We start from the raw sequence: 22,533 nt of genomic DNA, 5'->3' as shown, positions 1-22,533 counted from the left end.
GGCAGCCACAGGGAGAATGGTGGACTGCAGAGGGGCAACACTGGGGAATGGGCAATGAGGGAGAAGGAGCTAAGGATGACTCCAAGGTTTTCAACTTCACTGGTACCAGTGGGATGGTGATACTGTTGATCACGATTGGGAATACAAGAGACGAGTAGATTTGGAGAGGAAGAAGTTAAGGTCAATTTTGGACATTTTAGGCTTGTGATTTCTACTGGTCAGATACTGATGTGGAGGTGGAAAACAAGTGGAACTAAGGAGACAGAAATTTGAGAATAAAAGCAACATTTGCTTAACTGTACTCTTAAATTCTAAGCTATTTAATCTCGGGAGTTTGAAACACACCACACCAATGTAGCCTCAGACAGTGTTTTTCTATTGGCTTTGTGGTAGAAAGGACTGCTAATGCTCTTTGGAATTCTCCCTCCCAGACACCTTCCAACGCTTATTAAGAGCATAGAGGGGCACTGACCACTATCAACAAATGGTAGAAGATAACAACAGATCCATGTAAAATACAAACAACAACAAAACAGCCCCCTCCCAACACCTTTCCTCACCAAATTCAATCTTCAAAACTAGCCTTTAAAAAGAAAATGAACAAAACACCTGAAAACAACAATTTTAAGACCACTTAAAAATTACCTCAAATAATCAAAGTCTCAAGATTCAGTAGTAGAAGATAATAGAACATTATATCTGGAAAAAAAATTTTAGAGAGCACTTAGTGAAAACAACCTGCATTGCATCTGACTCCAGGTCCAGTGCTCTTTCTACTCTGAGCTGCTGCTTACCAGGAAGTACCATCTTTTTAAAAAATCAATGAATGATATCCCAAACATTTTGAAACATATGTCAAACTTGAGTTAGAATAGTTAACATTTCACAGGACTTCAACTACTGGTGCTATAGTTTATAAATAATTCATTATCCTGTTAAATACGTTGACTATTAAACAGACAAGGAATTATGAATCTTTTGTCACACAATATTTCTTACTCAGTGGAAACCATCGTGTCCACAGTTTCAAAGCAGTATTGAATAATGCTAAGATAATTTGGGTTGTCAGCTGGGACATGAAAAAATACCTTTATTATACAGAACTGGATATTATAATGTATTCACTAAATTTGGATTCTAACTACACAATACACTTCTAGTGGATTAATCTAAATAGTCCCCCATACTGTGCTGTACCAGGATTTGATTTGTATATCATCTGTTGCAATGTGCTTGATTTTACTTGATTGTCAATGGGAGATACTTCCAAAAGTCTTCATGGTTTTGTCCACGGTAGACTTACAATTTTTTAACCCCTACCCCCCTGAAATCACTATCTTAAAGTAATTTTTCCTAGGCATCTATTTTCTGGAAATCTTCATGTAGAAAACACTAATTATCTTGGGGAGTTGTTAACAAAAATAAATTGAAATAAAAAAGAAACGTATGATCTCTTCTTTCTAGACCATACCTCTGATTTTCCCACAGGAATATGGGGCAGCCATGTAGGTGGAAAACTTGGCAATTGACAGCCTATTCGTTTTGGACCTTTTTCTTCTCCCACCACCTTTATTTCAACTCTTGGGGCTTAGCTACAGGAGGATGAAACTAAAAGTTGTTTCATTTCTCAACACGTTTTCTTTCTGCAGTCTCATTACATTGGTTTCTCAGAAGACCATTTTCTCAGAGCAATTTTCCTTTTTTCACCAGGGCTGAGTCTCAATATAAATTTTTCCATTTGTTTGTGTAAAACAGGAACACTAAGAGAAACTTTGAGGTGAGGAGAAGGAACCCAAATCCAAAGAGAAATTCTGCAATTGCTTGATGAAAGCCTAGCTCAATGACTTCAGGGCATGGCTGGCCACAAACTGTCTCCCACAGCAAATCTTTAGTGGTAACTGCAATTAAAGACAGAAATATTTCCACTCTCTTGTTTGACTCGGAGACCAGGGCTGTAGCAGGAATCCCTTATTTCTGTGGGAGCTTCCCTGGCCTAAGGTCTACTAGGCTGACATGGTTTGATTAGGGGAGTTCCATGATCCGAATATATTTCCCCCTCTCAGGGATCTTTGTTAGTCATTTTCCTTACTGACTTCCTCTTAAAATATTCAAAGATGATAAAGTAGTTTAACCAAATCATACAGGCATGCTATTTACACTGTGATTTTATCCAGGCAGGAAACAGATTTGGGTGTTTGTGTGTTGGGTGTGGGAGGGGGTTGTTTTGGGGTAGAGAATGGGTATAGAATCAATGGAGGTAAAAGGCAAGGAAAAAAGGAATTGAAAAGCTCGATCACCGCCTACATCCCAAAGATCATTAGGGAAGAAAAGCTGATGGAAGATCCAAAAGGTTTAAGAAGGATGTGATAGGCTCTCAATCCAGCAACTTACTCTCTAGGATGTAATTCCTTGCAGGTTCCTACATGACCATAATAGCATCAGTCAGGTTTCCAACAAGAAATAGATAGCACACTTGACAAGATAATTAAAAGTGGCTATATTTACAAAGAGAATACTTACAAAGGTGCAGATATAGAAAGCCACAAAGTACAGCATAATAACCAGTTAGTGAAACTGAACTCTTAACCATCCCTAGACCCTAAGGGACAGCAGTAAGAAGTATTTAGAAGGACTGAGAATCCTAGACAGTTGTCTGCCTTGAAAGGAATGAGGACCTTGCTGAAGGTCCTGGGCTGAAACTAGCCCAGGGTGGTATTATAGGGAGGGAAACAGGAGAAAAATACCTCAACATAATTTTCCTCCCTCCCTCTGATTGCCTGTTGGTAATTCTCATTGATCAAGCCCAATCAAAAGCCAGACAATGTGATCCATACAGGTCACCTCAAGAAAACAAGCAGAATGAAGGAGGATGGTGGAGAGCGCACCTGGAGGGACAAACACGGGATATCTAGCATAACAACCAAGTGGAGGCTCTGTGGGCAGACTCCTTGGAGCCTGATACAGTGCTAGAACTACCTCTAGAACTAACTCCAGTGATTGGGGCAATTTTATCATCATGTGTTTTCTTAGGTTTTCCCAATATAGAAACCCTTTTCTCTATTCTTTAATATTCATTCCCTTTTCAAATTTCTTCCCTCATAATTTCCTAACCCGATATCCTTTGCACATGAGTTAGAACTCTTTTGCTTGCAAGTGACAAATGAAAAAAAGGAATAGACAACCTCAAATTAAGGATAAAAGTAAATTTACTGAATCACATAACTGAAAAGTCCACATGTAGTTTCACTTCAGCATAGCAAAGTCCAGGAACTTAAAGATGTCATTAGGAACCAGTCTTTCCCCATCTCTCTATTTTGTTCTCCATCATTTTGGCTTCATTCTCAGGCTCCACAAATCGAGATAGACAAGATGGCTGCCAGCATTGCCAGGCCTACACCTTTAAAGGTTAATGGCCACTTGAAAAGATAACTTCTCTTGAATGATAGTTCGAATAAAATTTTTGAATCTTGGGCCTCCCCTGGTGGCCCAGTGGTTGAGCGCTGGGCTGCGAAGCTGCCCGCAGCCTCTGCAGCGCCGGTTCGATCCCAGGCCAGCAGGCAAGGGTCCCACATGGCGCGACAGACCTCTCCTGCCACCCGCTGCTCCCCTCAGCAGTGTACTTCGGTCCTTCCGCCTGTTCTGTTCCCCGCTCTGGCTCTGGTGAATTCTCTCACCCTCCCGCACTTCTGACTGTACCCAGGGCTTGTATAAACAAATAAAATAAAATCTTTAAAAAAAAATTTGAATCTCTCAGTGACTTGAATTGGATTCTGTGCCCATCGCTGAACCAATCTTTGTGGCCATGGGGAGAAATTTCTCTGATTAGCCAAGTTTGAGTCACATGCCCATTCCTGTAACTTGGGGTGATAACATTATCCTTCAACTTGCCTGGATTGAGATTCTTTGAGAAGTGATCCCCTTAAGGAAATTCAATGTTACCAAGGCAAGGTGAATGAATGTGAAATGAAAGATAAATGTCCACTACATTTTGTCAGTGTCTATCAAATCTTGTACCTATTTATGTTTGCATGTGAACTTTTATATTAAAATCTTTTTGAAAATTTAACATTAAGATCTCCAAATAACAATCCTTTCACCCCTACCCTAGCATTTTTTAGATACTTTTTGCTCAGAAGAAAGGAACAGTAGAGAGAGAAAGAACTCACTTTAATTTATTGTGCTTTGTCTTTACCAAAGAAAATCCTACAATTCAACTCTGCATTAGAAGTTTGATTTGCATAAAACCTGTCTGTTTCAGAACAAAATGATACAACTTTCAAAATACAGCTAACCTGAACCAGAACGTTCATTAACAAATAGGATGAAGATGATATCCTTCCCCTCCTAATCTGCTAGGTATCATATTGTATATAGAAAATCCCAAGAAATCTACTGAAGGACTATTAGAGATAATAAACAAGTTTACCCAGGTTGTAAGAGTAAAGATCAATGTACAAAAATCAGTAGTCTCTAAATACACTAGCAGTGAACAATTTAAAAATGAAATTAACAAAACAATTCTACTTACAGTAGCTTTAAAAAAGAATAAAATACTTAGGAAAAAGTAACAAGAGAAATGCAAGATTTGTACACTGAAAATTAACATGGTATTGTTGAAATAAGTTAAAGAATGAAATAAATGGAAAGACATCTTTGTTCATGAACTAGCAGATTAATATTGCTAAAATGACAACATTGCCCAAATTGATCTTCAAATTCAGTACAGTGCTTTCAAAATTCAACTTCTATTTTTTCTGTAAATTGACAAGGTGATCCTAAAGTTTGTATGTAAATTTAAGGGATCCAGAAAAGCCAAAATAATCTCGAAAAGCAGAACATCATACATTCCAATTTCATAACTTACTACAAGATTAGAATAATTTAATAATATATAGTTTTCTCATAAGGATAAACATATAGATCAATAGAATAAAATTGAGACTCTAGAAATAAACCCATCTATCTACAGAAATATATTTTTGAGAGCCTTCCTGATGGCGCAAGGAGTTAAGTCTCAGCACTATGAAGCTATATGCAGCCACTTCAGCAAGAGTTTGATCCCCGGCCAGGGAGCTACCCATATGGCGCAGCAGCCCTCTCCTGTCTGGCCCACTGCCTCCCTCAGCAGTGCGTTTCAGTAGATCCGCTTGTTCTGCTCCCCACTCTGTCTCTGGTGAATCCTCTCACCCACCCCACACCTGTGGCCTACACCCCAGCTCTTGTATGCATAAATACATAAAATAAAAATCTAAAAATAAGTTAAAAAAATTGAAACTTTCATGCTTCAATGAACATGATCAAGAAAGTAAAAATATAATTCAGAGACTAGTAGAAAATATTTGTAAGTTGTATATCTAATAAGGTACTACTATCTAGAATCTACAAAGAACTCTCACAATTCAATAATAAAAAGATAAGAGTCCAAACAAAAATGTACAAAGAATTTAAATATATTTAACCAAATGATTAATAAGCATTTGAAAAGATGTTAAACATTTTTAATCATTAGAGAAATATAAATCAAAATCACAATGAGACAACATTTCACACCCACTAAGCTACAATAATTTAAAAGGAACAATAACAAGTGCTATTGAAGATGTGGAAAAATAAGAACCATAAACAAAAAAAAATTAGGACTGTGAAATGGTGAAGCCACTTTGAGAAAAGTTTGGCAATTCTTCAAAAGGTTAAACACTGAGTTTATATATGACCCAGCAATCCCACCCCTAAATATACACCAAAGATAATTGAAAATATAGGTCCACTCAAAAACATGCACACAAGTGTTCACAGTAACATTATTCATAATAATAAAAAGTGGAAACACTTTCCCTGCCACCACTGAATTGTGCAGAGGCAGAGGCTCAGGTGCATTCAAGATTGCGTTCCACCTATAACCCACCACCATGGCTCCAGAAAGTATTGCTGCTGGAGGTGTAATGGACATTAATATTTCTTTGCAAGAGGTGCTGCAGACCTCCCTCATTCATGATGGCCTATCTGTGGAATTCACAAAGCTGCCAAAGCCTTAGACAAATGCCAAGCCCATCTTGATTTTCCACATATAAGGTCATGTTACCTGCAAAAAGAGATACTTTTGCCTCTTCCTTTATAATTTGGATGCCTTTTATTTCTTTTTCTTGCATAATTATGCTGGCTAGCATTGCCAATACTATGTTCAATACAAATGGTGAGAGTGGACATCGTTGTCTTATTCTTTTGGTATCAAGATAATACTGGTCTCATAGGATGAACTTGGAAGTGTTTTCACCTCTTTAATTTGGGGGAGGGAAGTTTCAGGAATGTTGGTGTTAATTCCTCTTTAAATATTTAGTAGAATTCTCAAGGTCCTGGATTTCTCATTGTTTGAAGGTTTTTTATTACTGATTTAATATACTTATTTGTTATTCTTCTCTTCAGATTTTCTATTCATTATTCAGTCATCAAAGGCTGTGCTTTTCTAGGAATTTATCCATTTCTACTAGGTTATATATATTTTTGTTATACAGTTGTTCATAATCTCTCTTATAACTCTTTTATTTATGTGATATTGGCTGTAATATTTCTGATTTTAGTTTTTTGAAGCTTTTCTTTTTGTCTTAGTATAGCTAAGGATTTGTCAATTTTATTGATTTTTTAAACCAATTCTTAGTTTCAATACTTTTAAATGTATCCTCTATTTCATTTATCTCTGCTATAATCTTTATTATTTCACTATTTCTGTTACCTTTGATTTAGTTTATTCTTTTTCTAGTTTGTGGGGTATACAGTTTACTGATTTGATATATTCTTTTTAAATGTATATACTTACAATTTTATTTTATTTATTTATTTTTTAAATAGAGGCATGTTTTATTTATTTGTTTGTTTGTTTTGTTTATTCAAGCACTGGGTACAGTCAGAAGCGTGGGAGGGTGAGAGAATTCACCAGAGCCAGAGCGGGGAGCAGAGCAGGCAGAAGGACCGAAGTACACTGCTGAGGGGAGCAGCGGGCGGCAGGAGAGGTCTGCGCGCCATGTGGGACCCTCCTCCGGTGGCCGGGGAGCAGCTGGGGATCAAACTGGCGCCGTAGAGGCCGCGGGCAGCTTCGCAACCCAGCGCTCAACCGCTGCGCCACCGGGGAGGCCCTATACTTACAGTTTTAAGAGAGCATCTTTATGACAACTATTTAAAATTTTTCATCAGGCAGTTAATAAATCTGTTTTTTAGGTTTGATATCTAGAGTTTTATTTTGTTCCTTTGATTGGGCCATGTTTCCCTGTTTCTTTGCATAAATTGTACATTTTACTGGGATTTAGGCATTTGAAAAATAACCACATCTCCCAATCTTTGATTCCTGGTTTCTTGCAGAGTAAGACCTTGACCCTTCATCCCTGGTGGACGTCTAAGACCTCTCATCCCTTTTCCGATTTCTTGCTCCCCCTGGTGTCTGCCTGCAGAACTACAGCTCTAATTTGCTCTCTCTTTTCAGTGGCTTCCAACTTGGTGCTGGTATTATCTGTGCTCTGAGGTAGGCAAAACAGAAACTAGTCTCTCCCGCAGGCCTAGCCAGAATGTTGGAAACATGGTCCATTCTTTTAATTCCTTTTAGGGGGCTGAGTTCCAGTATGGAGAGTTTCTTTCTGACGGCTCTGCACTATGCTGCTTAGGAGAAGTGCCATGAATGAATGTAGCAAATGCCACAAAGAGCCCTACAGCTCTAGGTGCTGTGGCTTCTGAAGTGGTCTAGAGTTCTCACAGAGGCATTCTGGTCAGTATATTGCTGTTATTCAGCGCTTCTGTGGGAAAAGGAGAGCGTGGAGCTTCCTAGTCCACCATCTTATTCATTTAGCTGATTTTTTAATCAGATTGTTGTTTTGCTTTTTGTCACTGAGTTGTATTTATTTTATACTGTGAATATTAAAACCCCTTATCAAATATAAGATTTGTAAATATTTTCTCCCTTTCCATGGGGTTCCTTTTCACTCTGTTGTGTCCCTTCATGAACAGAAGTTTTTTCATTTTGAAGTAGTTCAATTTATGTGTTTTTTTATTTTGTGGCCTATACTTTGGGAGTCATATTTAAGAAATCATCGCCAAATCCATTCTTCTACTTTTGAACTGTTTGTTTTTATATTTGAAATAGGTTTTTTCTTTAAGATTTATTTATTTATATAAGAGCTGGGGTACAGGCCAGAGGCACGCACGGGAGGGTGAGAGAATTCACCAGAGACAGAGCGGGGAGCAGAACAGGCAGATAGACCAAAGACACTGCTGAGGGGAGCAGCGGGTAAGGCAGGAGAGGTCTTCTGTGCCATGTGGGTATCTCCCTGGCCAGCCGGGAATCTAACCCGCGCTGCAGAGTCTGCGGACAGCTTCACAGTGCAGCACTCAATATGCTGAGCCATCATGAAGGCCCCAGAAAAAGGTTTCTTATAGGCAACTTATAGTTGGGTCTTACTTCACTTCTGTCCTCCAAGTCTGCCACAATCACTCTTTGTCCCCCACCCTAACTGGAAATATAAATGGAAGGGAACTCTGGGAAATAGCAGAACCTATTTACCAATTTCAAACCTACCACATGAAGTATCTTAAAATTTAAGTCATTTTGGTTCATGAAATATTTCCCCCACATTTCTATTTATCCCCATTTATTCCTACCATAAAGAAAATCAAATATTTACCTTGTATCCGGCAACCTTGACAATATTAATTGTATTACTATTTATTAGTATTTTTTGGACTTTTTGGTTTATATACTCACATCAGAAAAAGCTATGATTTTTTTTCAATATTTATCATATTAATTATTTTCTTCAAATTTGTTGGGAGAGTTAATAGGTGGAATAATAATAGTAATAGCATTCCTGTGTAACTCCTAATTATCTTGGAAACATTTTGGTATTTCACTCTTTGGAACAGTATCTATTGTTAGTTTTAACTAAAAAGTCTTTAGGTAAGTGCTTTCTATTCCTTTTTTATCTTGTGTTTTTAGTAGGGATTGTTACTGAATCTTATGAAAACATTTAAAATATACTATCCACACAATATTCTTTATTTTTGAGTTGCAACAATGGGTTTATTTATATTGAACCACCATTGTATTCCCTGATTACATCTGAAATGATAATAATTGATTATATCTACAAAATTGTATCAGATCAGAATTATTTTGCCTACAAGTAACAGCCTAGCTAAAAATATCCTCAACCAAAGAGCCATTGAATTATTCAACAACACTAGAAGTCTGGAGCAGGTGGTTCCAAGGTCTTTTTAGAAGTTGAATAACATCATCAAGGACCCAGGCTCTCTCATTTTTGCAGGTGCCATCAAGAAGTATGTTATATAAAAGTTCCTTCCTCAATGTTTGACAGTGGATAGCTTTTAAACTTCCTCTTTTTTTCCCCTTTGTGCCTCACACCTTGGCAAGCTGGTAAGAAAGACTGGGTTCTCCTTCCTTTGGCACTAATTATAGATTAAAACAGGTAGACCCCATACATTCTATGCACAGGAGCCCTCACCTGAGTTCACCCCCTAACTACCATAAAATCCTAAACTAGTCTCCTTTCCTTGCTCTCAAAGGCCATTTTAACAGTTTCTTTGTCTTCTCTGGTTGCCCAGAAAGCCTCATTATGTAAGTAATAAACATCTCATATGCTCTAAGATATGTGTCAGTCTTAACATCAAAACCAAATTTGGGGGCCTCCCTGGTGGTGCAAGGGATTAAGCACAGCACTGTGAAGCTATCCGCAGCCTCTGCAGCATGAGTTTAATCACTTGCCAGCCCAGAAGCTACCCACATGGCACAGCAGACCTCTCCTGTCTAGCACACTGCTCCCCCTCAGCAGTGTATTTCAGTCAGTCTGCCTGTTCTGTTCCCCACTCTGTCTCTAGTGAATCCTCTCACCATCCGCCCCTCTGGCCTGTACTCCAGTTCTTGTAAACTGGAGTAAGTAAGTAAGTAAATAAATAAATAAATGTAAATAAATAAATCTTAAAAAAAAAATGGGGGGCAGGGAGGGGGTGCCTCCTGTATCTCTAGGATGCATGTAACTGGTATTGTGAGTAGGATACTTAAACAAAGACCACCATCAGGGATATATGTTCTTTTGCTTTGATTTGTTAAATGACTCTGCTGCCTGCTGGCTAGTTTGCCCTTTGAGTTGTGCTGCTCTGTGATGCATTTGCTGAGTTCTACTGAGATTTTACTTACCTAAGTCAGAAGTTTCAATAATTAATTGGTATTTAGGGACAGGAATATGGGATCGGGGCCTTCCTTAAATAAACTTGAGTTGTGTGTCTTGGGCCAGAGCAGACCTATCTGATTATCTTAGAATTAATCATCTGTCTTGAGTCCAGCACAAGGTGTGACTAATGCTAGGTGCAGAGGAAGGAGTCTTACCCTGAGACTCTGTGGCTATGTCTTAGTCAGGCATTGATTATTGTTCTACAGAATACTCATAGGAAAGACTTTACCCTGTGCAATATACAGGCTTATTAGATGGTTGTTCCTGTGGACAAAGATCAGTCCCTGTTTGAAAAAGCAGTCTATATAAACTTTTTAAAAAAATTTATTTATGTATGTATTTATTTGCTTGTTTTGGCATAGAAGAAATGGGATCTAGGCCACAGGTGCAGCGGGGATGAGAGGACTCACCAGAGATAGAGTGGGGAGAAGAACAGGTGGATTAACTGAAATACATGGCTGAGGGGAGCAGCGGGAGAAACGAGAGAGGTCTGCTGCGCCCTGTGGGTAGCTCCCTGGCCGGGGATCAGACTCAGGCCATAGAGGTGACAGTGCTGAGACTTAACCCCTAGGCCACCAAGGAGGCCCTATCTGAACATTTTAATGACCTAATCCACATTCCAAAAGGCAGAGGGTACAATAAAACTTTTTTATAAAATGCCTTTACTGCCTTTGTTTTGGCTATTGCTGCTACTGCCTATGCAAAACAAAGATCCTGACCCTCAGAGTTATGGGGGGAAAAAATCACCAATAGCACTCTTGTGGCACAGAGAAGGGGTTAATCTGAACTTAATTTAACCTTGAGGTTCTTCTTTTTTTTTTTTTTTTTTAAGAGGGAGAAACTACTTTTTAAAAAAAAAAAAAAAAGATTTATTTATTTATTTATACAAGCACTGGGTACAGTCAGAAGCGCAGGAGGGTGAGAGAATTCACCAGAGCCAGAGCGGGGAGCAGAGCAGGCAGAAGGTCCAAAGTACACTGCTGAGGGGAACAGCGGGCGGCAGGAGAGGTCTGCCGCCATGTGGGACCCTCCTCTGGTGGCCGGGGAGCAGCCGGGGATCGAACCGGCGCTGCAGAGGCTGCAGGCAGCTTCGCAACCCAGCGCTCAACCGCTGCGCCACCGGGGAGGCCCATGGTTCTTAAGCTGCATAAATAACCATTGCCACAGCAGAGGCACTACCACTGATAAAGCTTATCTTAGGCTCTCTGGAGAAAGAAATTCATAAATATGAGTAGGGTAGAAAGAACTCCCCCCCCCACTGCCCCCGCCACCTCACAAAGTATCTCCACTTATGACCAAAAAATAAAAAAAAGGAAGGGAAGAAAGGATGGAGGAATCTGCATATGGGGCAAAATAAAATAACAAAACAAAGGTCCATGATTTGACCCTGTTAAAAATCTAAAATTCACTCAAAGAATTTGTAAAACAAAAAGATGAAAGTGTGCTGATTCACTTTCGCACCTTTATAGTACAGCTTCTGAATTAATTTTAATATCTGCTGAAAGTACACCTTCATGGCCTTAATCAATATTGGATTCAAATTACAGTAATACTCAGGTAATACTTCTAAATTTGAACAACACAACCCCAATAATATTAAGTGAGTTACTGTAACATAAAATAGAGGATAGTTATGTCTCACCTTAACTAGCAGAACAATAATTTTGCCTAAATTCCTCCTGATGGTAGAAAATTGCCCTAAAATATCCTGTATTGGAGGCGTGGATGCTATATCCCAAAGGGTAATAAAATTAAATCACTCATACTTACAAATTGGCTTTAAAAAACGGACTTTCTTCTCTCCCTCCCATCCCTGTTAAAATGGCTAATAATGTCCAATGTAAATTTAAATAGGGCCTTCAAGGATTGAAACCCATTATACAAAACCTATTTAGAGAAAGAGTGATTGTTACCAGTGCTCTTCCATTTGACAATCCAATTTGGTCTATTTTTAAACTTGGAAAAAATGAATGGTGCTGAAAGGTAGCACTCATGAAGCCATAGGTGCCTCACAACAGATTACTGCAGGGCCTCCCTGGTGGCGCAAGGGGTTAAGCACTGCATTATGAAGCAATCCACAGCCTCTGCAGCACTAGTTCGATCCCCGGCCGGCCAGGGAGAAACCCACATGGCGCAGCAGACCTCTCCTGTCTTGCCCGCTGCTCCCCTCAGCAGTGTATTTCAGTCAGTCTGCCTGTTCTGCTCCCCACTCTGTCTCTGGTGGATCTTCTCACCCCCCCACCCCCGGCATCTCTGGCCTGTACCCCAGCTCTTGTATGCATAAATAAATAAATCTTTAAAAATATATATTAAAAAAATAGATTACTGCAGCCTCAATACTGTGGGCCCATTCATTAAGGCCCCCATACTCAAAATTATTGAAATGACTTCATCCAATCAATAACTGGTGAATATTTTTCTGTGATAGACGTAGCTAATATGTTCTATTCTGTATCTATTCCAACAGCTTCTCATCCACAGTTTGCTTTCAGCTCCTAAGGGACAAATGAATCTTTTCTTGGCTACCTATACAGGAACTCAACAGCCTGGCCATTGCAACCTCTGCAGACACAATCCTAACCGCATCAAGTTTTCTCCAGGGCCCAGGAATGACATTGTAGTCATGAGATCCTCCTCTGGGGATATTCATTTGGCACACTTATGCAGGACACGCAAGGACTTACAGGGGAGCTAAAAAAAGGGGGATAGAGTCACAGAGGGCAAAGCCCTGCCACCTCTGTAAATTCCTGAAACTTACTGGTAAACCAAGAACCCCTCCATAGCTAACACACTCAAGAATCAGCTATTGACTCACAACTCCCACCTTGTTAAAATAAATCCAACATCTTTTAAGTCGTTTGGGAGTTAATGGAGGCAACATATTCCTCATTTACATATTTTAATTAAGCCCATTTATGCAGTTATTTGCTAATCAGCCCAACTTGAATGGGACCCCTCCAACAAAAGGCTCTAGATTTTGTTAAAATTGCAATACAATTCTCATTAGTGTCCCTCCACCAGACTCCTTTTATCTTTACTGTTTTTAAGATTTTATTTATGCATCCGAGAACTGGGGTATAGGCCAGAAGTGTTGGGGTGAGGGATTGAGAGGATTCACCAGAGACAGAGTGGGGAACAGAACAGACAGATTGACTGAAATACACTGCAGCGGGCAAGACAGGAGGGGTCTGCTGCTCCACGTGGGTCAGCTCCCTGGCCGGGAATTGAACCCATGTTGCAGTGGCTGCCGACAGCTTCATTGTGCTGAGACTTAACCCCTTGTGCCACCAGGGAGGTCCCCAGACTTCTTTTATGGTCAAAGTTTAGCTACCTTCTCTTATGCCTCCTGGATGCTTTGAGCCACCCACAATGGCCATCAGTTACTATGGGCTTCTGATGCAACAAAACTGCCCTCCTCAGCCCTGTGCTATATGACATTAGGGCAGCAATAGCTGACCACATACTGCACTTTCCTGGAAACACAGGCTCATGACCCTCCATCCCCAGACTGCTCACTCTGCATTGGGTGGGGAGAGCAGGACCCCACAAACTTGCCATCGCCACCAAGGCCTCCTCTGCAACCGAAAAGGACCAAACCTAGGCCCTCTGGCATATCTCAACTGCAGGAGGGGTTGTGTCTCCTGCCCTCAGTTTTAGATGTCATGGTGCTGGAGGTCACCCCCTCTACCATACTTCTTGGCTACCTGGAAACCCCCTTGTGATCAACTGAGTGAACAGCTGTGGGAGTTTGTATACTTCACAAATGATGATGTTGTCACTATTACGTGACTAAAGTTCACAGGAGAGCTACTGCGTTCTTCCCCTAGCCAGGACGTCCCTGAGACCCAGTGATCAACACAAGTGGCTAAATCTCAGACATGCGTCTTATCACTGTTCCCCTTGACCAGAAAAATCAGCCCCACCTATACCATTTTAGACTCTTAGACTATTTCCAGGGGTCTAGAGCTCTGTTCCAGCTGATGGCAGCAACAGTAATTCCTTGTCCATGGTTTCCTCTTCAAGGGAAAGAACTCTTGCCTCACCGATACCCCAACTATAACTCAAGATCACACATGCCTGTTTGTATACTTCAACCACAAAACAAATACCAAGACACTCTTTACCCTCTTCAGAATTCTAGACATTACTGGCAGTGACCTTCCTTATAGGCTACATTTCAGGCCTCATAGAGTGCCATAATGACTTATTTAAACAAGTTCAAATTCAATTCAATGAAGCATACTACATTCTTATCATCACTTGAACATCGGGGTGAATTATAATGAAGAGCTTATTCCATTTTTTTAATGTTTGGCTGATTTAAAGCCTCAACCCTCACTCTCTACACCCCACATCTGAGCAAGGTAATAAGAAAGCCTGAGTGCTTGCTCCTTTGTTGTCAGCAGGAGTTTCAAACCACACAAGCCCCTGCCTGCACACAGGAACTAATACCCCAGCCCTAACCCTAACTGCAATTAAATTCACAAGTCACTCTCCTTTCCTTGCTCTCTCAAGCCACTTTTGGACCAACTTGGAAGGCCTGGCTGCTCTCCCTAAAAGTCCCACTATGTAAGTATTCAATAATAAACATTTCCATAACCTCTTAATGTGTGTCAGCCGTCTTGACATCTGAACCAAATTTGGGATGTGGATTCATCCTATATCTGCAAGATGATTACAACTTGTTTGCCATGACTCTCTTCATGGTCTCAAGGTAACTTCTGCAGCTCCAAACAATTCATCCTTACTCCAGCACCCCAAGCATGAGGGCTCATGGTGAAAGGTTTTGACTTCATTGGTCCTCTCCCTAATCACCCAGAAACCTTTCCCTGAGAATCCCCACCCCAGCATACTTCCTGATAGGTCTCATTAACCAGCACAGGGTTTCATACCCACCGCTAAAACAATCACTGACAATGGGTAACAAGAGTGGCTGAGACCCATCATGAGATGCTCCTAGGGCTGGACACACCACCGGGTAAGCAATGGAAAGGTTCTATTAGCCAGGAAGAGAACAGGATTTGCTGTTGGTTATTAACCAATAATATCTGCCATGACATTATTGATATGGTCCCTTCTCAGATATTTTATATAAAATTTTATGTAAAATTAAACTGCATTTAAGTTCACCAGTGGTGGATTCTGGATGACTGCTACTGATTGGTTAATACCCTGGAGAGGCTAACAGGACATTTTATACTATATCATTGTGAACACTGTTTTCCGACTGGCTATTAAAATTTGTATTGGTTTTGGGCCTCCCCTGGTGGTGCAGGCGGTTGAGCGTCGCACTGGGAAGCTGTCCACAGCCTCTGCAGCGCCGGTTCAATCCTGGCCGGCCAGCGAGGGTCCCACATAGCGCGGCAGACCTGTCCTGTCTCGCCCGCTGCTCCCCTCAGCAGTGTATTTCGTCAGTCTGCCTGTTCTGTTCCCCGCTCTGTCTCTGGTGAATGCTCTCACCCTCCCGTGGATCTGGCCTGTGCCCCAGTTCTTGTATAAATAAATAAATAAATAAATCTTAAAAAAAAAATTTGTATTGGTTTTATAAAATGGACTGGAGAGCAATCCATCTTTCCTTATGGGTGACTATACATCTTTAACTTACAATCTGCATCACTAACTTATAACATACTTTTAAGGACTATACTCCTTTCTGTATAATGCGAGACTCTCATAAGGAATTGTTTTTGGATGGTAACCAAAAGAAACATAGAAATTTTAGCACAATCTTTTTGCAGTTGTATTTATAAATGAGACAGGTCAATAGCACTCTGTTTGGTGATATGTTTTTCACACTAGACATTATAGTACTAATAGCTATACAAAATGTTCTAGGGAGATTTCATATTTTTCTAAGGTTGAAAATGGCATGCATATCATAATTATCTGGCTTTAAAGGTTAAATAGGAATTGATATGAAATCATTTTTGTGCTTTTAATAACTAACTACAATCTAATTATTCTTCTATTAGTTAAAGTGCCCAAGTCCACTGTTCTCTATTCATCTCTTTACCCAGGGAATGTCATTTGAGTCCCTGGTTGTTAAATATCATCAATTCACTATTGATTTCCAATTTCTCATTTCCAACCCAATTTTTCCCTTGGCTCCAGACTGGTATATCCCAGAAGGCCTACTAGATATCTCCACCATGGTCACTAAGCATCATCACAAACCACACTTCTGGGCCTACCTGGTGGCACAAGGGGTTAAGATGCAACCTGTGAAGCAATTTTCAGCCACTGCAGCACGAGTTCGATCCCTGGCCAGGGAGCAACCCACATGGCACAGCAGACCTCTCCTGACTCGCCAGCTGCTCCCCTCAGCAGTGTATATCAGTCAATCTGCCTGTTTTGTTCCCCACTCTGTCTCTAGTGAATCCTCTTACCTCCTGCACCTCTGGTCTGTACCCCCAGTTCTTGTATGCATAAATAAATAAATCTTTAAAAACAAACAAAGCACACTTCTAAAACAGTACACTTGCCTTTTCCTTACTTCCTCCAGTCTTCTCCATGTCAAAAATGGTACCATCAGCTTCCCACCTGTTCAAGCCTAAAAGAAAGGGGTCACCTTGTCTACTTTCTTTCTATAAGCTATTACCCTCCACCCAAAAATCTTTAGTATGTATTAATTTCACTTTCAAAATACATCCTCAAGTCTCTCATCTGTGTCTACATCCATTAACACCATTTCAGACAAAGTCAAATTATAGTCATTTCTTGTTTGGTCAGTATAACAGCTTCCAAATGGTTATCCCTATTTATTCACTTGATCCCATATAATCTCTATTCTATGCAACATGCAGAGTAAAACTCCAGATCTGATACCACCACTGAAAACACTTCAATGTTGCCCCCTCATGCACAGAATAAAACTCAATTTTCCTTTTTTTTTAAAGTTTTATTTTTATTTATTTATTTATACAAGCACTGGATACAGTCAGAAGAGCGGGAGGGTGAGAGAATTCACCAGAGCCACAGCGGGGCAGAAGGACCGAAGTACACTGCTGAGGGGAGCAGCGGGCAGCAGAAGAGGTCTGCGCGCCATGTGGGACCCTCCTTCGGTGGCCGGGAAGCAGCCGGGGATCGAACCGGTGCTGCAGAGGCTGTGGGCAGCTTCACAACCCGGCGCTCAACCGCTGCGCCACCAGGGAGGCCCAAAACTCAATTTTCTTTCTTTTTTTTTAAGATTTATTTATTTATTCATTCATTCATTCATTTTTTTTATTCATTTATTTAATTATACAAGCACTGGGTACAGTCAGAAGCGCGGGAGGGTGAGAGAATTCACCAGAGCCAGAGAGGGGAGCAGAGCAGGCAGAAGGATCGAAGTACACTGCTGAGGGGAGCAGCGGGCGGCAGGAGAGGTCTGCGCACCATGTGGGACCCTCCTCCGGTGGCCGGGGAGCAGCTGGGGATCGAACCGGCGCTGCAGAGGCTGCAGGCAACTTCGCAACCCAGCGCTCAACCGCTGCGCCACCGGGGAGGCCCCAAAACTCAATTTTCTTAATACGACTTCTGAAGGCAAGCATGATGGCACTTGAGACCGTGTTTCCAACATCATCTTGTAACACTCACTGCCTAATTTACCATGCTGTTGCCACACCAGGATCTTTCTATTCTTTGAAGATTCTAAGCTTTTGTACACCAAGACTTTTGTCACTGGAGTTCTGGGTCTCACCTCCAACACTGCTTCCTCACAAAGAACTTCCTCATGCTCCATCTTTATAGGGGACAATCTCAACCCCCTGTGCAATCCTTTTCTCACATCAGTTTACATATTAACTCGATGACACACATCACTACTTATAATTGCCTTCCTTACTTTTTTCATTCATTATTCCACCAATGAGATATCAATGACACGAGGGCTGGGAACTTTTCAACATTTTTCCATCATTTTTTGTCAAGTAAACATATCGTGTGTTCAACAGCTATCTATTAAAGCAACAAAAATGTATGGCTCTGATGATGGGCAGACAAGTATAAATTGGAAATAGAGATGAGAGAGAGGTAGTGTTTACAATTATGAGAGTGGATAACCTCATCCAAGGAGAGCGTATAGAATGAAAAGCGGAGGGGTCTGAGGACAAAACTGGGGAAACAGTAATGTTGATGCCTAGACAGAAGAACAAACAGGTCGGTGAAACCAAGAAAGGCAGGCCGGATGGATAGGCAGAACATCAATAGAATTTGACATCACAGAAAGCAAGACGGGATGGAGTCGAGGAGAGAATGGTAAACAGCAACAAACCCTACTGGAAAATTGAGGTATAACTGACTTTCAAAGTATCCACTGTCTTTTGCAATGAGGTTAGGCCTGCTGGCGACCTTATCAGAGAAAAGTCAGTCAAGCTTTGGAGTGTGAAAACCAAAGTGCAGCAAAATGTGGACTATTCCTTAACAAGAACGGCGAGGGCCTAAGGTTGAGAAGGAAATTACTCTAAGCACAGAAGCAACCGGAACAGATTTACTGTATGGAAGAGAAGTATCCAGCAAACAGGAGAGCGGGGAGACGCGGGACATAAAGGGGAAATAAGATGCTTCAAGTCCCTCAGGAAACAGAATGGGAGGGACTGGGACCTGGAGCAGGAAAATGGGGTGTGGGAAGGAAAAATGCTGGACTTCGTGGCTCGACCACTTGATTTTCTTGAGGATGGACCCCAGGCATTAGGGCACCCAGCCTACGGCAAAGCCCCCTTCCCACCTCACTCTCACGCCGCACGGGCCCAGGACCCAGCGCCCAGGAAGCGGCTTCATGCTCCTCCACCTACTCCAGGCTCCTCCGTCAAGAGGGGTTCAGGCTAAAGTAGGGCGGAGCAGGAGGTGAGAAGCCAATCACTCGGAAGCCACCGCTTACCATCCTCTCGGTGAGAGGAACTCCAAGCTCCTCAGCTTAGGATGAGTTTGAAAGAGCACCTGGTAGTTATGGGAGAGAGCACTGAGCCCTCCCCCCCCCCCAAAAAAAAACCCAAGCACCCACTCACCTCCAAGAAATGCATCCCACGCCTCGCGATGTCCTGCTGAGCCCCTTGGGGTAAGAGTGGTCTCTGGACTGACCAACTGCAGTTCCCAGCGCAGTCGCCAGGGCGGCCTGCCGGGAGCAAGCCGGCCCCAGGAGAGTAGGTTCCGCGCAGCCTGCCAACCTGCCCGCATGGGCAGGGGCCGCTCCGCGGGGGAGGTTGGTCCCAGCACACCTTGCGACTCAGGCTGCATCTCTGACGCCCTCCCGCCGGCCGGCAGTCGGGGTTCGCGGCCGCCTGGTCCTCTGTTAGGAGCACGCCACGCGGATGAGAGAGGAAGGAGGCCGGGAAGGAGCCGGGACTGGGCAACGCTGCAGTAGGGCCGGGCAGGGAGGTGAGAAGCCAATGGTTGCCAGCCACCGCTTACGTACAGGCGGGGCAGAGGACGGGCTGACTAGGCCGCAGCGGCCATGGCCTTGGGCTTTGAAGGCCACAGGATAGGCTTCGGCCACAGCGAGGGCGTGGGGTTCATCTATTTAGAGGTGCTTAGTAATAGCGGCGGCCCGGACTTCTACGAGGCCGTCCCCTCGCGGTCCTGGAATGAGATCGAGTGTTGCGATTCCTCCTGGCCACCCCGCGGTGCGTCAGGACGGCGCGCTGGCCTTGAGCATGCGTGTGGGGCGCGAGCAGCGGGCGCTCTGGGTGCTGGAGGAGTGCGAGGCACTTCTTGGGCACCGGCCGCCGAGCTCCGGGGGCTGCTAGAGGAGCTCCCGGAGATGGCCTTGCAGCTGCTGGCCGAGCGCAAAGTGCTGTACAGGCAGCTGCTCCATTCACACAGCCGCTCCCGGGCCATCCCGCTGCCCAAAGAGGTCCCCAGGTGCAAGTGGAGCAGCTCAGGATTTATGGGTTGCCCATGGGTGCAGAAAAGTGGAATGAGGCGCAGGCCACAGAGTCGCTGAGTGGGCAGGATGTGGAATCCAAGATGGCCTCCACGCCCGTGTGCCTCCTGTGCTGGGACCCACACCCCTAGTCCCAGGGTCCAGATTGTTCAGTCCCCTTTGCCAGTGCTGTTCCCCATCCCATTCCCAATGGCATTTTCATTCCCATTCCCACCACCTCCCCACTCGGAGTAGTGGCAGAAGTAATGGTAGGAACAGCATAGCCACCCAAAAGGGGGGTGGTTGGGGGGTGGCTCTATGTACTGAAGTGGAAGATGTCTGAAGTTATGTTGAGATAAAGCCTCAAACTAGACTGAAAGTTCCAAGAAGTAACTGATAAATGTTCTTAAGGCCACATACCTGACTTACACCCAGATAACTGCTTAGGATAACTGCTTCTGTTCTCCCTGCTTGCTTTAAAGTGCAAAATGTACCCCTGCTCAGTAAATAAGTACTCTGTTGCCTAATTGCTTGGGGCTCAGACTTTGGAGAAAGATCTCTGGGTGCACCAGCATGAAGACTTTCCCTCGTCTCTGAGGAGCCAAGACCAGAAGGAAGGCCCAGTGAGGTTGCATGTCATAACCCCCACTGGCCCCAGCTTGAGCCAAGGAGACCTAGGGGAGCAACCACCTCAAAAGGTAAGGAAGCCTTTTTGAATCCCAGCAAGAGGAGAAACCTGCCCCAGACCTGGCATTGCTTATGGTGTAGAGAGAGGTTAATTTTTCCTGATGCTCGACTTACTATGAATGCAAGAAAATCTAGATGCCAAGTGAGGTGGGCAGCTTTGACCCAGAACAAGCTCCTCAGTGAATTCAGCGATGTAGAAAAAGAATGGAAACAGATTCCAAGAAGAAATCCATTTCTAGAGGCTTCTTTTTAATCAAAAACTCATACTTGCATCATAGAAAACTTGGAAACCCATCAAACAAAAATGTTCATAATCTCTCCATCAAACAACTTTTTAACATATTATATCTAGTTCCACATATGATCTCTCTCCCCCACTTTTATTACACATGTACGTGTGGGTCTATAATGTGTATTGTTTTAAAGATGAGTCTGTTGAGTACACTTTAAATCTTTTCTTTAAGGAAAACTTCAACTGCATTTATGTTCACACGTGGTAGACTGTGGTTGACTGCTACTGATTGGTTAACATCCTGGAAAGCCCGACAGGGTGAGACATTCTCTTTTTCTCCCTTCTGTATTCTCCTTAACCTAATTTTTCCCATAATACCAGGTCTTTGACAATAGCCTTGCTTTTAGAACACAAAATACATTATATGCTAGGAACTCAAACTGCTTTTCCTTGAGAATGCCTTTGTTATGCTGTAAACTGCAGCAGTGGTCATAGTTGTTTCTTGGTGTGTTTTTATAACATTCATAGGCCTGTTCTTTGTGTCTCTAGGCTCCAGGAACATTGTGTGAAACTGAAGAAGCTCCAGCCCACAGTGTGTGAACCGTCACGAAATACCCTTTTGGCTCTCAGCATCCTTCACCTCAGTGAGACCTCAGCTGGCTAGAGCTAAAAAAGAATGTGAAGGAATCAGGGAAAAGGAGATATTCTGTCACATATCCTGAAAGAAGGGAGAGCAGATTTTGTTAGCACTTCATCCTTCTGTTGGGGAAGAGGGTTTGACATCAGAGTTCAAAAGGGGTTGGGGGGAGTGTTGTTAATTTTTAGAAGTTATAGCATGTTTGTTGCCTCATTCATTAATTCAGTGAACAAATAGCTATTGATTGCATTGTATATGTTAGTAACTACAATTATGTTGTTATCTGGTGAACACATTATATATAACCCACTCTGGGGAGTTTGGTTACATTTCAAGAGAGAGCTTGATTTGAGATACAGTATAGACCAGGGGTGTCTGCTTTGCCTAGCATGCAGAATGACTTTGGGTGAACCCATTTGAAATAATGTCAAGATCTTGGGGCCTCCCTGGTGGCACAAGGGGTTAAGTCTCAGTGCTATCAAGCAATCACCAGCCACTGCCACCTGAGTTCGATCCCCAGCCAGGGAGGTGACCCACTCAAGCCTCAGCTTCCAGCCAGCACCTTCTCAAGTCCCTTTCCAGTCAAGAGTGGACAAAGAGCAAAATGGACTCCATCGTGCAGTGGATGGGGCTCCTTTTGGGAGCACTAATGGGTTAAAAATAGAACTGGACTGGGGCCTCCCTGGTGGTGCAGCGGGTTGAGCACCGCACTGTGAAGCTGTCCATAACCTCTGCAGTGCCGGTTTCATCCCAGCTGGCCAAGGAGCAAACCACATGGTGCAGCAGACCTCTCCTAACTCACCCACTGCTCCCCTCAGCAGTGTATTTCGTCAGTCTGCCTGTTCTGTTCCCCGCTCTCTCTCTGGTGAATCCTCTCACCCTCCCGCACATCTGGCCTGTGCCCCATTTC

At 42.7% G+C, this 22,533-nt stretch overlaps 1 long non-coding RNA gene across 1 annotated transcript; it reads left to right on the top strand.

Annotated features, from left to right (window-relative positions):
* The first annotated feature begins 19,479 nt into the window (after window positions 1-19,479).
* LOC119246543 (uncharacterized) lies at window positions 19,480-22,533 on the top strand. The gene is made up of 4 exons (XR_005125522.2): window positions 19,480-19,583; window positions 20,550-20,765; window positions 21,219-21,304; window positions 21,536-22,533. It is a non-coding gene; the product is annotated as an uncharacterized LOC119246543 (long non-coding RNA).

Source organism: Talpa occidentalis, unplaced genomic scaffold (genome assembly GCF_014898055.3).
Source record: "Talpa occidentalis isolate TD23 unplaced genomic scaffold, MPIMG_talOcc4v2.1 talOcc4.15, whole genome shotgun sequence".
Taxonomy (NCBI): Eukaryota; Metazoa; Chordata; class Mammalia; order Eulipotyphla; family Talpidae; genus Talpa; species Talpa occidentalis.
This window is presented reverse-complemented; position numbering and strand designations above follow the sequence as displayed.